The sequence below is a fragment of the Panthera pardus genome, unplaced genomic scaffold, assembly GCF_024362965.1.
Source record: "Panthera pardus isolate Hobbes unplaced genomic scaffold, ASM2436296v1 HiC_scaffold_12, whole genome shotgun sequence".
Lineage (NCBI taxonomy): Eukaryota > Metazoa > Chordata > Mammalia > Carnivora > Felidae > Panthera > Panthera pardus.
Window position 1 is genome coordinate 70,281,291 of NW_026526677.1, and position 14,807 is coordinate 70,296,097.

The window sequence follows — 14,807 nt, forward strand, 5'->3', positions numbered from 1 at the left end:
TTCATCTCAAGGCAGAAGGTAGTAGTGTGGACACGAGCAACACCACTTTTCAACTAGACAATAAGGCTTCAAAATCCTGTTTCCCTTTTCCCACCCTCCTTCATTGCATGCATATCAGAAATTGAGACTTGCTAAGTATGGAATACAAATTAGGATCAGAACAACTGGTAGCAGTTGTGGTGTTTGTGGGGGAGGGGAGCGTGGGGGAACAGTTTGTGGATTCTGCATCCTTCCAGAACTAAGCTTCTTTCCTTCCATATGAGCAGAAAAGCAATGGAAACAAGAGAGGATGCATGAGTGCATCAGTGGAACAGCTATAACACTTGGTAAGATAGGCCTGGAGTTCAGAATCCACATCACTCATGGACTGGTACTCCTGCCCTGCCCACAGCCAGTCAGCACCTGCTAGCAGCACTGACCAAGTCCAGAGCTTAGAGATACTAGTCTGAGTCATGTATTATGTAATCTTGGGCAAAATCACTTGATTTCTTGAATTGTCAGTTCCATTTCCTTTTAAGTGCAAGCCACCACATCCGTCTTCCTTTACTCACCATTTTTTTGTGAATATCAATAAAAATAATGCAAAGAAAATTAGACTTCTTATTTGGTAGAATAATGTAAGGTCTGGGTCATTATTCTCAAGAAAGAAAACAACCAAACATATAACAAAGGAATAATATGTGAGGCTGAATGCTGTGCCTAAAAACATAGGAAATCTGACAGGAAGATGAAAAGATTTTAAATGCACCCTCATGCTCTGTAGAATGCAGCACTGCAGAGACCGTTCACCCCCCAGTAATGACTGGTAAATAACCAGAAGCCATTCTTCCTTCATTCCTTCATAGAGCTATTTCCTCCTGTTATTCTTCAATCAGAAAGACAGACATGGACAACAAAAGAATAATATGACTTTACCTGGAGTGATTCTGCAGTAAATTAAAGCCTTTGGTATTTGATTCTTTTTGATAATTATTGCTCTGCAAAGAGAAGAGAATGGGAGGCAGGGACGGAGAGGAGAGAGACAAGAGAGCACCAGCCTCATCCAAAAACTTAAATCTTCCTTATTCCTTCACCGTCAGGTTCAAAGTGAGGTATTATTCTTTTAAGTTTAAATGTCCTAAATTCTTTCCCTTAAGCTCAAGTACTTCTTCACTGAATCACTTTCTAAGGGAAATGAATACTTTTTCTGGATTGAATTTTAAAATTCTAGATTGCAGTTTGGATTTCCTCAAGTTTCACATTAAGGGTAAGAATCTTTGCCAACTGCACACAATTACATTCTTTTGTATTTCACAGTAAAATAACAAAGTTGTTTTAAAAGTTTATATGACTCATTTTTAAAAATATATAAACTCTGAAGTTTGGAGGAACTTTCTCTTCTAATAAATTTCTTGTGTTAACACATTCCCATCTCTAGCATTCTGATGATTTTTATTTTTATCTCCAGGTCAGAGTCATATATCCATGTACTCCTACTGTGGGCCAGATACTTAATAAATAGGACCCCACGTAGTCCTAAGAAAAAATTTATGATGTTGTTATTCTTCCCCTATTTTAAAAATGAGGAATATAAGGATTTAAGAAGTTAATAATTTTACTGAAAATCACAGGTAGTAAGTCGAAGAGTTCAGATTTGAACCCAAGTATTTCTTTCCTTCTAAGCTTCAAAATTCAATATCCTTCCTGGGACATAAAAATAAGAGTTATCTGTATTCTAACTGGAGACAGATCTGGAGAGACAGCACTGAGTACAAAGATAAACACAGTCCCTTCTCTCAAGGTGTTTATAGTCTAGTAGTGGAGACAGATACAGACATAAACTGATAATTGCAAAATTATGTGATTAAAAAATACTACCACCTAAAATTTACTAGTGCATTCTATTTGCAAAGTACTGTTTTAATTGATTTCTTGTGTTGATTCATATAAACAATGATAGAGGAATGCATGAGGAGCATAGTGGCCAAAGAAAGGAAGGAAGTATATCTTTTGAAGGGATCCATTTCATCATCATAAGCATCATCATAAGATAATGTGCCAAGGCAGGTGCCAAAGGATAGGTAAGAATCTGAATAGATATGTTTGAGTAGGGATATTGAAGACAAAGTGAATATATGTGCAAAAGCTGAGGGGCATGGAGAAGGCTGGCCTCACAGTGGTTCCCAAGTAGAGTACATGAGGGAGAGGTATGGATCCATTTGAACAGGTGGCTAGGCCTTAGATCCTGAAAGGCCACACATGCCCTGTTGTAGAGTCTGGGTGTTATTCTACTGGCAGTGGAAGACCACTGAGGTATTTTAAATGGGTGAATGACATGGGACCTCAGCCCTCTAATCATACCTAAGGTGGGTATCTTTCCCAAGTATAAATGCTCAGGTCATGGAACAAAAGGCCAAGGTTCATTCCATGTCATATAACCACATGACCAGCCACAAGGCTTGGACTCTAGCCTTTGATTTTGTCAGCACATGGGCTGGTGCTTCCCCAATCATGCAGCTGAAAAGTCCCAGTGCCTATCTTCTAGTGTCCAATGGCCTGCCAACTAGATCCCTGTGTACTGCACCACAAAGTGATAGGCAACAGAGAATCCACAAATTTGCTACTTCTCCTGTCTTCAGAAATTTGCCCCAATAAATGGAAAAAAAATACTCCATTTAGGTAAATACTCATATAAATCACTCCTTAGAGGGCTTAGTGGAAGGAGCTCCTTTGCTCCAAGTTAAGCAGATCTTTACTTCTACCCATGTTGGCTCAGATGTCATTCCCCCTAACGTCAGGGGAATAGAACAAAAGGTTTTTTATAGTCTCTCCTGACTGTTTTACAATAGGCCTTTCTCTATTCTGAGGTACACGGATCATTTAATTCAGAGAAAAGCAGTCTATCTGGCTCCAATTTACTATTACCATTTTTCCAACTTCAATCAGAGATGTCTTCAGAGCTTGCAGTCTCAGGCAGATGTGGGATCCTGGTGTCATTCACAGAAGTAGCTTGATTACAATCACATTCCCTTAATGATCTCATTCTAACTAGGCAACAGCTTGATGCCCCTATTCCCTTCACAAATCTGCCTTGTGAGGTCTGTTCAAACTTCAATTCTGGATGTCTCTCCTATTTCTGCTTTATTTTTTTTTATTTTTTAATGTTTATTTATTTTTTACAGAGAGAGAGAGACAGAGTGTGAGTGGGGGGAGGGGCAGAGAGAAAGGGAAACACAGAATCCGAAGCAGGCTCCAGGCTCTTAGCTGTCAACACAGAGCCCAACGGGGGGCTCTAACTCACGAACTGTGAGATCATGACCTGAGCCAAAGTTGGACGCTTAACTGACTGAGCCACCCAGGCACCCTCTATTTCTGCTTTCTTGCTATTCAGGAGAGCTATGATTTTCTAGTTATTAGACACCCAGTGTTTATGAAACACCAAACTTTCAAGGGAAAAAGTGAGCCTTTCTTTCTTTTCTTCTGGGGCCAACCGTTAGGGAGGGGGTAATAAGAACAAACCTAATTTGTTACTGAGATCATAAAGACACACCCCTCCTACAAGGATTCTTTCCACTAGCCACTTTCTTTTTCCTTATGCCAAAGACACTTAATATTTGGCTCCTTAATTCCTCCTGAAGCCCATCTCATGTCCTGATTCCTCCAACCTCATTTTCTAAGCCAATTATGATCCTATTATCTTTGTTAACTTGCTACATTATACACACATAGATTATTGAAGACAGATTATGATCTTTATATTTAATTGCTTTTCATAATGTGGTATTTGTTTGGAAATGAAACTCTGATGAGGTGGCATTTCTCTATTATATACCATCCAATGACAGTCAATTAAGTGCAAAAGAAAACAAAACAAAATCCTAGTTGTGAGTTTTAGGGGGAAAAAGGTGGGGGGGTATTTCTGTTTAAGCCCAGAAAGCAGACATCTAGCTATTTAAAATCAAAATTGGAACATGGAGACCTTAAAGAGAAAAATTACACCTCAGAGCTATAGAAAACATTCCTTCTACCATGAAAAAACCAGGGTGGATATGGTAGAGGAAACCTGATTCTCCATCAACATAGACATTCCAGATATGTAGCCCAGAATCCTATATCCAGGCCATTTATTCATGGACTTTCCTCCCATTCAAGCAAACTGATTTACTTATCAGTCATCCACTCAAACGTTTATTGAACACTAGTTGTCTGCTAAGCACTGGAAGTGGAGGTTAAACAAGTTATAAACAGCCTTTGCCATCAAGGCTCTCACCTTGTATTTGAGGTGGCAAAAGCACGAAAAAGGGCCACACAGTAGGAGAGGATTGATGCATAATGAGGATGCCTGTGATCAGGGAAGGGATGACATGCTGAGTACTTAAGATTTAGTTGAGCTGAATGAGACAAAATAAAAGGGGAGAGACATTGGTGATACTTGAATGAGCAAGCATGGAAACATTAAGGGTTATCATCTGGCAGCCTGCAGTTGGAATAGTGCTTCAGAGCAGTTGTTTGATCTTAACACAGGGCTGAAATTTGACTTACAATGCTTTTCTGCACACACGCCACACTTTCCCCTGCTCTTTACCACCTTACATCTAGGCTATTTTACACACTTGTGTTACTCACTTGGTCTCTAAATATGTTTGAGTTTTCAAATGTCAGCAGAGAGATAGCAAATAGAAGGACACATCAGAGAAGGCTCAAGTAGCTCGGTACAGGCAGAACAAAGGGTGAGTGCAGGCAAAGGAAAGAAAGGAATCTGCAGAAGTGCATGTGACTCTGAATATGAAGAGCCCTGTATACAATGATAAAGAATCTAAATTTTATCCAGAAAATTAAAGGAAGCAATTAAAGTAGCTCAAGCAGGAAGTGTCAGAGTCAGAACTGCTTATGGAAAGATCATGAGGCAGCAGTAGACAGGATGGATTGGAAGAGATAAAAAATAGAGACATGCATAAAAGTTCTAATGTTATTGATTAAACACAGGCTGGGTATCATAAAAGCCTTACCCAGTAACAATGAGAATAAAGGAGTGGGACATACCTTTTGAGATAATAAAGAGGTTGAAAGAATGAAACGCGGCAGATGATTGTTGTAGGAAATGATTAAAAGGGAAATGTTTTGGATAAAATCTATTTTTCTGTCTTAGACAGCTGGATTCAGTGTGGTGCCATTTGCCAAAACAGGGAAAGAAGATTAAATTGTAGGAATTAAAAACCCTTATTTTTTTGTCCTTCCTCATCAGGCCCTCACCTAGATAGTGAGTGATCTGCCTATGTCTATAATCCTACCTTTCAAACAAGATATCAAGGAGAGAGATCATGACTTCATGAAGAGAGTATTAGATCTGTAACCAGGACACCTGGTGTCACACCATCACTTTATGTAATCTTGGACATATTTATTATCTTCACTGTGCCTCAAGTATCTCATCTGTCAAATGGAGATACTAAAAATTTCCCCCTAACTCAAGGCTTGTTTGAAGATAAAATGTGCTCTAAAAAAAATGAATTTACTTTGGAAGTTGCCAAGTGAAAGGAAATATCTAAGAGGTTAATTAAGTTGCTTAGGCTCATTCATGTCAGGAAAGTAAGAATTGACCCACAGGTCATCATGTAGACAGATTAAAAAGCAGTGTGATATAACAAGTTTGCTGTGTCAAAACCAGGAACAAATGACACTAAAATAAACAAACTATCAACTGGTGAGATGGAATGAAATCTTGAAAGTCAGATTCAACTGACAGGAAATAATCTCTCTGGGCAGGCAGAGGAAAAAAAAAAATCTGTGAGCAAGGATGCTGGATTTGCTCCACAGTTTTTCCTCCAGAGAAACGCAGCCTGAGATGTTCATTATGAAGATCCATCTGCTGGCTGTTTAAGTCCTTTGCACCTGGGATGTAAGTGTTTATGACGTGGCTTGTGAGCCATGGAGTAGCTGGAGGTAGAGTCCAGCCTGTATCTCTCTCAAAAATGCTGCTGCATTTGGGGCTGAAGGTTCATTTGTTAGTGCCAAGGATCCAATGCAAGAAACAGTGATCCCTCAGACCCGTCAGACCTTTCTGCAATCCTCTCCTCAAGCAGATGTTAATGCATCCCTTGATGCATTAGGCAGGTCCTAAGGAGGTTGCCCAGACATAGGATGGTTTCATTGATTCGATTATGGATGAGGTGGCTATAAAAAAGTCTTCTCAAATACAGTAGCATGAACAAGGGAGAAGTTTCTTTCTGCTTTAGAAATCTCAGTAGGTTTTCCAGGACTGTGAGGTGGTTTACCAGAGAGAGAATCCAAGTTCCTTTTGTATTAATGTTCCCTCACTGTCTTATCTGCATTTTTGAGATTTGCTCAACACCACATCTGCTGGGAGTACATTTTTGCATAGCAGAAAAGGGTAATGGGGAGGAGAAAGTATGGTGCCTCCCTTTTAAGGTGATAATACAGAAGTTACACACATTGCTTATGTTCAGTTAGGCCAAACCTAATCATGTGTCCACATCTACCTTCAAGAAAGTCTAGGGAGTGTGGTCTTTAGCTGGTGATCCATGTGCCTAGCTAAACTTGGGAATTACACAAGCAGAAGGGGTGATGAGATACTAGGGAGTAATTACCAATCTCTGCCATAGTGGTAAAAGCACTTTTGGTTGGAACTTAAGCAATAAAAATTATCTCAGAATTTGTCCTTATGGCTATCCTTAAAACTAATCTTCAATCTGAAGAGATACAGTGAGATACTAGTTTGATGAAAATGTAATTGTAGCATCTGCTATATTTTATTTTTATTATTGCATATAATTTATATATAGTCCAAGGTACAGATCTTAACTATTGCAGTTCAATGAGTTTTGGTAAGTTTATATACTGACCTAACTCACACCCTATTAAGATAGTGAGCATTTCTATCACCCAAGAACATTTCTTTATGCCTCTTTGAAGTCAATCCCCAACACCCAGGCAACCACTGTTCTGAATATCATCATCATAGAAATGATGGTATCCACAGGAAAAAAAAAATGAGTTTTAAGATTCATTTGTGTTGTTGTAAGTAGTGTTCCATTATTTGAATTACCACATTTTGTTTTCCAATTCTGCTATGATGAACATTTGGGCCATTTACAAATTTGGACTGCTATGAATAGAGTGACTATGAATATTCATGTATAAATATTTTCTGGACATTTATTTCATTTCTCTTGGATAAATACCTAGGAGTTCAATTAATGGGTCACAGGGTTGATGCATGTTATGTTCCTAAGAAATTGCTGGTTTTCCAACCAGCAATTTATAAGAGTTCCAGTTGCTCTAAATCCTCAGCAATATACACCACTGGCAGAATTTTCAACAGAAGCTCTACTAATGAGCCTATTGGGTTTTGAAAGGGTAAAGATAAAATCTGGTTTCTGATTCACATATTATCGTATTTTCAACAACTACTTTCCACAGGTAGCAAATAAATACCAAGGAAATGTGCATAAAATATTCTGAAATACACAAGATATTATACAGAAAATGATCCTGTGACAAACATTTTTATAAAAAGGACTCTTTTTTATTTAATCTTATTCTTATTTATCTTTAATTTCTCTAATGTTTATTTTTGAAAGAGAGAATGAGAGAGAGGGAGACACAGAATTTGAAGCAGTCTCCAAGCTCTGAGCTGTCAGCACAGAGTCCAATGTGGGACTTGAACCCACAAACTGTGAGATCATGACCTGAGTCGGAGTCAGACGCTTAACCATTGAGCCACCCAGGAACCCCCAAAAAGGACTCTTTTTATTAAGACTTTATAGTGTCATGGCATGCTTGGAAGCAGAAAGCCTGGGTCTTCTCTCTGAGCCCTAATCTTTTCATCTACAAAATAGAGATAGTGATAGCCTTTTCAAGGTTTTTATGAAGTCTAAATAAGACAATTTGCCTAGCATCAACATAGTGCCTAATATAGGTCAAAGTATCATGTTTTTATAGAATCTAAGATAAAATAGTCTTATTCATATACTCATGATCGTGATTATCACCATCATTGCTATCATCATGTTCTGTAACCTTACCATATCCTAAGTAGTGCTAAGCACTTGTATATTCTAATTAAATTCTCAAAATACTCCTTAACTTCAGAATTGGTATGTTAATTTGTCATGCAACTGCTGACCTTTTTTATCTTGGCTTTCCAGCTTGTACCAAGTAATGCCTGTGGCTCTGTGCCCTTTGTTTGATAGAAGAGATATTTTATACCAGCAGCTGTGCAAGCACAAATCACTTAATGCAGACTAGAACTCATGGCAGAAGGGTCAGCAGCGGCACAGCTACTGCATTTCCTTGTCACTTTGTGACAAGAGGATCCTTTCGTGGACCATAACTCCATGCTGTGTCCTGCTATGGCTCCTCCAAAGCATGCTCTTTGCAGTGTGCTAAGGAAACTGGAGACTTATCCCTGTGTTCATTCTCCTGACTATAGCTGCAGCTATAGTGTCACCAGGTGACACCATAAGGGTTTGTATAAAAACATTGCATGCACCATATAATAGACGATGAGACTGCATTCAAAAAAAGGTACAAGACTTGCTCAGGCTTGCAAAGTTAGCAAGTTTAAGAACAAAATTCAGACCCAAGCTGCATAAATCAAAGCCTCTATTCTAAGTTGCTGAGATATAGACTCCTTTATTGAAGCTTTATTTATTTATTTGTTTTTAAACCCAACTGGAACTTTAAGTTTCTTTGTACAATACGATACAAAATTTTCTCATGCTATGTGCCTGAATAGGCTAAATCTGAAATCAAGCACGTGTAATAAATTTGCACGTGCAGTAGCATAAAGAGAAAACAATATTGATCTAACGATGACCCTTTGGGTAACTAAGTCATTTTAAAGCAAACCTCTAGGACACTACTGTGTTTCAAAGATTAAAGAAAACACAAACTTTACTCAAACAGATCTGGGTCAGAATTACAGTTTTTCCACTTACTGGCTATGTAATCTGAGACATGTTACCTAAACTTTTTAGGACTCAGTTTCTTTATTTGTAAAATAAATATATTGAGACTTCTTCATAGATTGGTGTGAGGATTAAATATAAATATGCTGTCATATGTTATTGATTTGAAGAAATCATTGATGAAAAGAGCATGCATTATTTCATTTACAACTAAGAAAAATGTCAATCAATTTTAAGTTATCACTGATTACAAAAACCCACAAAATGTGTATCTTAAATATCAATAAAATGCTAAGTGCCTGGTACATAGGCTCCCACTAAATGATAACTACCTTTGGAAGTTGTGTTACTACCACTATTATTGCCTCTTTGTAAGCCAAAAAAAAAAAAAATTGGCACAGTGAAGAGTTCTAGTAATAAAATGCCTTCAAACATGGAAGGAAATTTCCTTGATACCCTCAGGTGGTCACAACTCTATTCACTGTTATCTCAATCTTTGCGATATCAGGACCTCACACAACTGTAAACTAGGATATCTGTTTATTTTATTTTTAATATATCAGAATTAAATCATTCTTGGTGACAGAATTCTGAAAAGGACAGCAGAGGACTTCTTTTACTAGCAATAGAAGAGAAACCAATTATTGCTAGTCCCTTTCAGTTATATGTGTTGAATACAGGTGTCATTTTTAAAGTTAAAAGTTACATTCATCTATTATCCATAGGTATGGAGGGAAAAAAATCCAGACAACAGAAAAAGTATCTCTTTTTAAAGGTTAAGTATTAATGATGGATAGAAAGATATTCTGTTAAACAATTTCTAAGGAAAATAACTTATTAGGGAAAAATGTTTATTTGGGCTCAAATCTGGAGATTTAGGATTTACTAGTGCAAAGCACTAAGCAAGTTACAAATTCACTCTGTGCCTCAGTGTCCTTAGCTCTACAGTAACAGAACAACACTTGCCTTTTAAAGTTGTCTAAATGAACTTTTCCCATGAAATTTCTTCTTTTCCTCTCCTTCTTGCTTTTACTCCTGACCTCTACCTATACTTAACCTCTTAATTCAACTGTCTCCTCCATCAGGAACTATAGAGAGGCCAAAGTAATTCTCCTATTTAGACATTATAATTTTATTTTAAATAATTACTTTTATCCTAAAAATATACCGTATGGTCCAGTAAATCCACTACTGGGTATTTACTCAAAGAAAATGAAAACACTAATTTAAAAAGATATATGAACCCATATGTTTATTACAACAATATTTACAGTAGCCAAGATATGAAAACAATCCAAGTGTCCATCAACAAACGCATGGTTAAAGGTGTGGGATGTATCTATAATGGAATATTACTCAGCTATAAAGAGAATCAGGTCATGCTATTTGTGGTAATCTGGATGGATGTAGAGGGTATTATGGTAAGCATAATAAATCATAGAAAGACAAATACCATATGATTTACTTACATATGGAATCTAAAAACAAAACAAAGAAATAAAAGAACAACAAACAGACTCATAAATACAGAGAACAAATGTTTTTCCATAGGGAGTTGGGATGAGGTGGGAAAAACAGAAAAAAGGAATTAAAAGGTACAAACTTGCAGTTATAAAATAAGTCACCGATGAAAATATAGCATAGGGAATATAGTCAATAATATTTTAATAATGTTGTATGGTGACAGATGGTGACTACACTTACTGTGGTGAGCACTAAGTAATGTATAGAATTGTTGAATCACTATGTAATAAACCTAAAATATAATACTGTATGTTAATTATACTTGAATTCAGAAAAAAATTACTTTTGTAACAATGTGTCTAACATTTGTTTCCTCTACTAGGTTATGAGCTCTGTGATGTTAGGGACCATGTATATTATTTTTTTATTCCAACCCCTTACTATAGCACCTGGCACACTGTAGGTGCTTTATCATTTTCCCAAAAGAATGAATCAGTGGATGGAAGAACAAGTGAGGTAAGATGCCTGACTTAACTCCTGGCTCAAAATAAGCCTCCAAATGGTAGTTATTATAGTTTCTCCAATAGTTCAATAGTTCAATTTTCATGAAAAACTTTGGAAATTCTATTTTATCTTTTTTCTGTCTTGCTATATTGCAATCATTTTAGGTATATTAAGCCTGCCTATCTGGAGCCTCACTCTATTTTCTGGGATCATTTGGATCCATACAGCTGAAGGAAGGTTTCATAAGTATGTTTGTCATTTCATGGTGGCCTGTCACAATCCATATCTATTTGATTGTACTGAAGATTTGTTTCCTTAGAAATTAAAGCATTTTTCCCAGTTGTGAGTGAGCGTGAGTCAATAGCTGCTGTGGAAATGCCAACACTCATGGATACTTCCCAATTATCCATGAAGCCTGGTGACAGGAAAGACCAACAGTCTTTACTTAAGGAGTTTCTTGGGGGAAAAGCACAGCCATTTGCAAATGCACGGAACAAGTGGATTTGACAGAAGAAATGAAAATATATGAATAGAACCACAGTCAGCAGGGTGGCTTTCATCATGATAATCTCTGCCAAGTTCAGTCCATTATTCTCAGGGTGCAAAGAGGCCTATTTTTGCCTGGCAAAGGATGTACAGAATGAGCTGGAAACAGTCTCAGGATTTCTGAAAAATAAAGCAGCTTATTTTGATGTATATGAATTGAGCCTGCAGAGACCATTGACCAAAGCTATGGCACCACCCTCTTTGGATCTAACAACGGAGCTTTTTCTACTTAGCCTAGATTCTGAAGTCAGACCATGAATCACAGACCCATGACTTATTAGATGTGTCTCTTAAGAAGATTCCTTAATCCCTTGGTATCACAATCTCTTTGTTTTAATGGGGGAAACTATAGTACTTCTCTCAAAGAGTTGTTGTGAGAGACCAGTTGTTATACTTAATGTGGTGAGCTACTACCATTATTATTAACAGTTATTCACCCCTTAGACTTCCTGTCTGTGATACTGTAGTCAATAAGTGTATATGGTGCCCTTCTTATTGTGGTCATGGTCATCATCACCATCACATATAGGTATGGTGTTTTATAGTTTTTAAAAAGCAAGCCTATTCCTTAATTTAGTTAATCTTTCTAACACTCCTCTAAGACAAAGAATTATAACTCATCTAATAAAACACATAACCTAACTTATGTTTGTCAGGTCCATTAGGCCCTGGATTAATATGTCAGGAAAAAATTCAAAAAAGTTAAAAGGAGCTTTCATACTAGTAAGAATAGAGAGGTTTAGAAACTAACACCTTTGAGTAACTACAATGTGGCAGACCTTTAGCTGGGTGCATTTATCAGTGTTATTTGAGTCATTATTATCACCATGTAATCCAAATCTTCTTCAAATAGAGGTTTCACAGATAGTATTGGTCAGAATGAATTTTAACCCTATTATATCTTACTGGAAAGCCCATGTTACTTCCACTATGCAATCCTCATTCAGATAATAATATTAACTGAAGTGTGTGTAAGTGCCACCCATCATAAGCAACCTGGCATGAAGTGTTTGTGACAGAGTTGCACTGTTACATTCAGTGTTTGGATTCTGAGGATGAGTGGCTTGGAACTTCAGGGACCAGTCCCTAATCAATCACCTTGATTTCCTTACTGCCTATGACAGGACATGGTGTATGATGGGGACTGAGTGAATGTTGGTGTAAGGATGGGGACAGAAAAGGAAATAAGAAGTCAGGAAGGGGACCATTTTGGATGGGAAAATATCCCATTTGTCTTCTATATCCCTATATGTTTCTATTGTTTTTTGTGCATATTTTTCAAGTCACTAAGTATTTTCTTGTCTCTCTCTTGTGTACACCTGGTTTTGTCAATATTCCAGGTGTGAACACACTTTCCAGGTGCTACATGCTGCCTGACATATGATTGATACCACATATACAAGGATTATTGTTTCTGTTAGGCCATTATATGTTTCTCAGTGCAACCTAGGGCTAAGAGAGATTTTTATCAACTGCATCCCACTATTCAGGTTTATTCCAAGCTTATTGTTAACTGAAATCTGAGAACTTTTTGATCAAAACCCTCATATCCTACACATGTGTGATTTTTTGAGTGGAGACTCAGGACTTGACACTTAGTTCTGTTGCGCTATTCATGGAGAGATATGGTTTTGTTTGTTTGTTTGTTTTCTTGTTTGTTTATTTGTTTGTTTTGGAAAGAAGCAAAGTTTTATGAATGGTGATAAAAGGGGGTAGGTTGAATTTAAATGCAAGTAGAAAAGGCCATCAGGCTGAGTGTATGTGTAGGGATGGCTGAAAAGATTGATAAGTAGCTTTAAGTCCAGGGAACTGACCTGATGAAGGAAGGGACCCTGCTTGAGAGGACATCTTGCAGGAGAGGGTGAAGGGGTTAGAGAATACATGGACTGCAAAGAAGAACAGCCATAAGGCCTGGTAAAGGCTGTGGGGACTTGAGCTCTGAAAGAACATAAAGTCTCTTATCTTCCTTATTTCCTCAAACCATCATTTGGGAAGATTTTCTGTACTGTACTCAGAAGTACCAAAAAGAGGTTTTCTGTATCTAGTAAATTGGAATGTCTACCTTTATGAGTTAAAGTTAGAATAAAAATGCCTTGGGGCGCCTGGGTGGCGCAGTCGGTTAAGCGTCCGACTTCAGCCAGGTCACGATCTCGCGGTCCGTGAGTTCGAGCCCCGCGTCAGGCTCTGGGCTGATGGCTCGGAGCCTGGAGCCTGTTTCAGATTCTGTGTCTCCCTCTCTCTCTGCCCCTCCCCCGTTCATGCTCTGTCTCTCTCTGTCCCAAAAATAAAAAAAAATAAAAAAAAAAATGCCTTGAACCAGGCCAGCTTGATTCAAGGACAGCATTTCTTTTCTCAGTCCCATATATCGAGGAGGATTCCTAATTACAGTGGACGCTAGAAATAGGAAAGCCATTGTGGCACCGCAGAGTGCTAGTACATTCAATTATTGCCTTTTGCATACTATGCCTAATGAGTCCCAGCAGTTAATAGCTAATATAAGAAGCATAAAGCCATTTGTCACAGTTTAAAAATATTCCATTTCCTTCTGGCTGCTTTTGTGGCTTTCTATTCTGAAAGCTAAGATTTACCCTCAACACCCTTTCATTCCTTCTTCTCATCTACTCTAAAGAACTAATTTTCTTAGTGCCCTGACATCATTTCCAGCTCTTTTTTTAAAAAAATTTTTGGAGGGAGTTTAACAAAGCATTTGTTTCATAGCCTTAAGATTTTGGTAGAGACACTATGATATGTGGATTAAGGGCAGGATTCCAAATTAAAATATATTTAAAAGAATTATTATTGAGTCCATCTGGCTTCATCTATCAAAAGCAGAAACTATTCTTGCTTTCAAATGCTTAGAATATTATCACTGAAAAATTGTAGCAAAATGAAAAATTTAGTGATTTCACAAAGATTAAAGGAAATGGTGCTCCTAGCATGCTGCCATTAATAGCTCTTCTGAGAACAATGCCTTTATGAAAGCTACCCTAGAGAACACAAAGGATGAGGGTATTTGGATCTCCTCAGTCATTGGTCCCCAAAGTGTAAGAACACTGGTGTACTCACACAGACCCCTTCAGGAGTTGCACAGGGCTTGGCACTGGCTGACTGAGGGGTTGCCTTTGGAAGTTATATAATCACCCAATCTGTCACAAGGAGCTTAAGATCCTCATCTCTAATATAATCAAGGTATCCAGGAATAACATCTTGGAAGCCATTGTTTCCAAAGACATCAATTTGTGTATTATTCTTTCCTCTTCTCCTGGCTCCTCCCTTTCTTAGGACCCCTGTCCAACCATAGCAACTGATCCCAGGTTGTTTATCATTCAGAATGGATTTACAGCTTTGCTGTCCCATAAGTAGATCTCCTGGACCCTGTGGAAT

The 14,807-nt window shown here is 37.7% G+C and overlaps 1 long non-coding RNA gene across 2 annotated transcripts in view; it reads left to right on the plus strand.

Moving 5' to 3' along the window:
• LOC109267319 (uncharacterized) overlaps positions 1 to 14,807 on the plus strand; it is a 204,525-nt gene that overhangs the window by 167,436 nt on the left and 22,282 nt on the right. The window contains exon 4 of one of the 2 annotated variants that reach the window (XR_002080029.2): positions 846 to 956. The exons of the other annotated variant lie outside the window; for it this stretch is intronic. This is a non-coding gene — a long non-coding RNA (uncharacterized LOC109267319). Of the gene's footprint in view, positions 1 to 845; positions 957 to 14,807 lie in introns of those variants that run through there. 2 annotated transcript variants of the gene reach the window in all.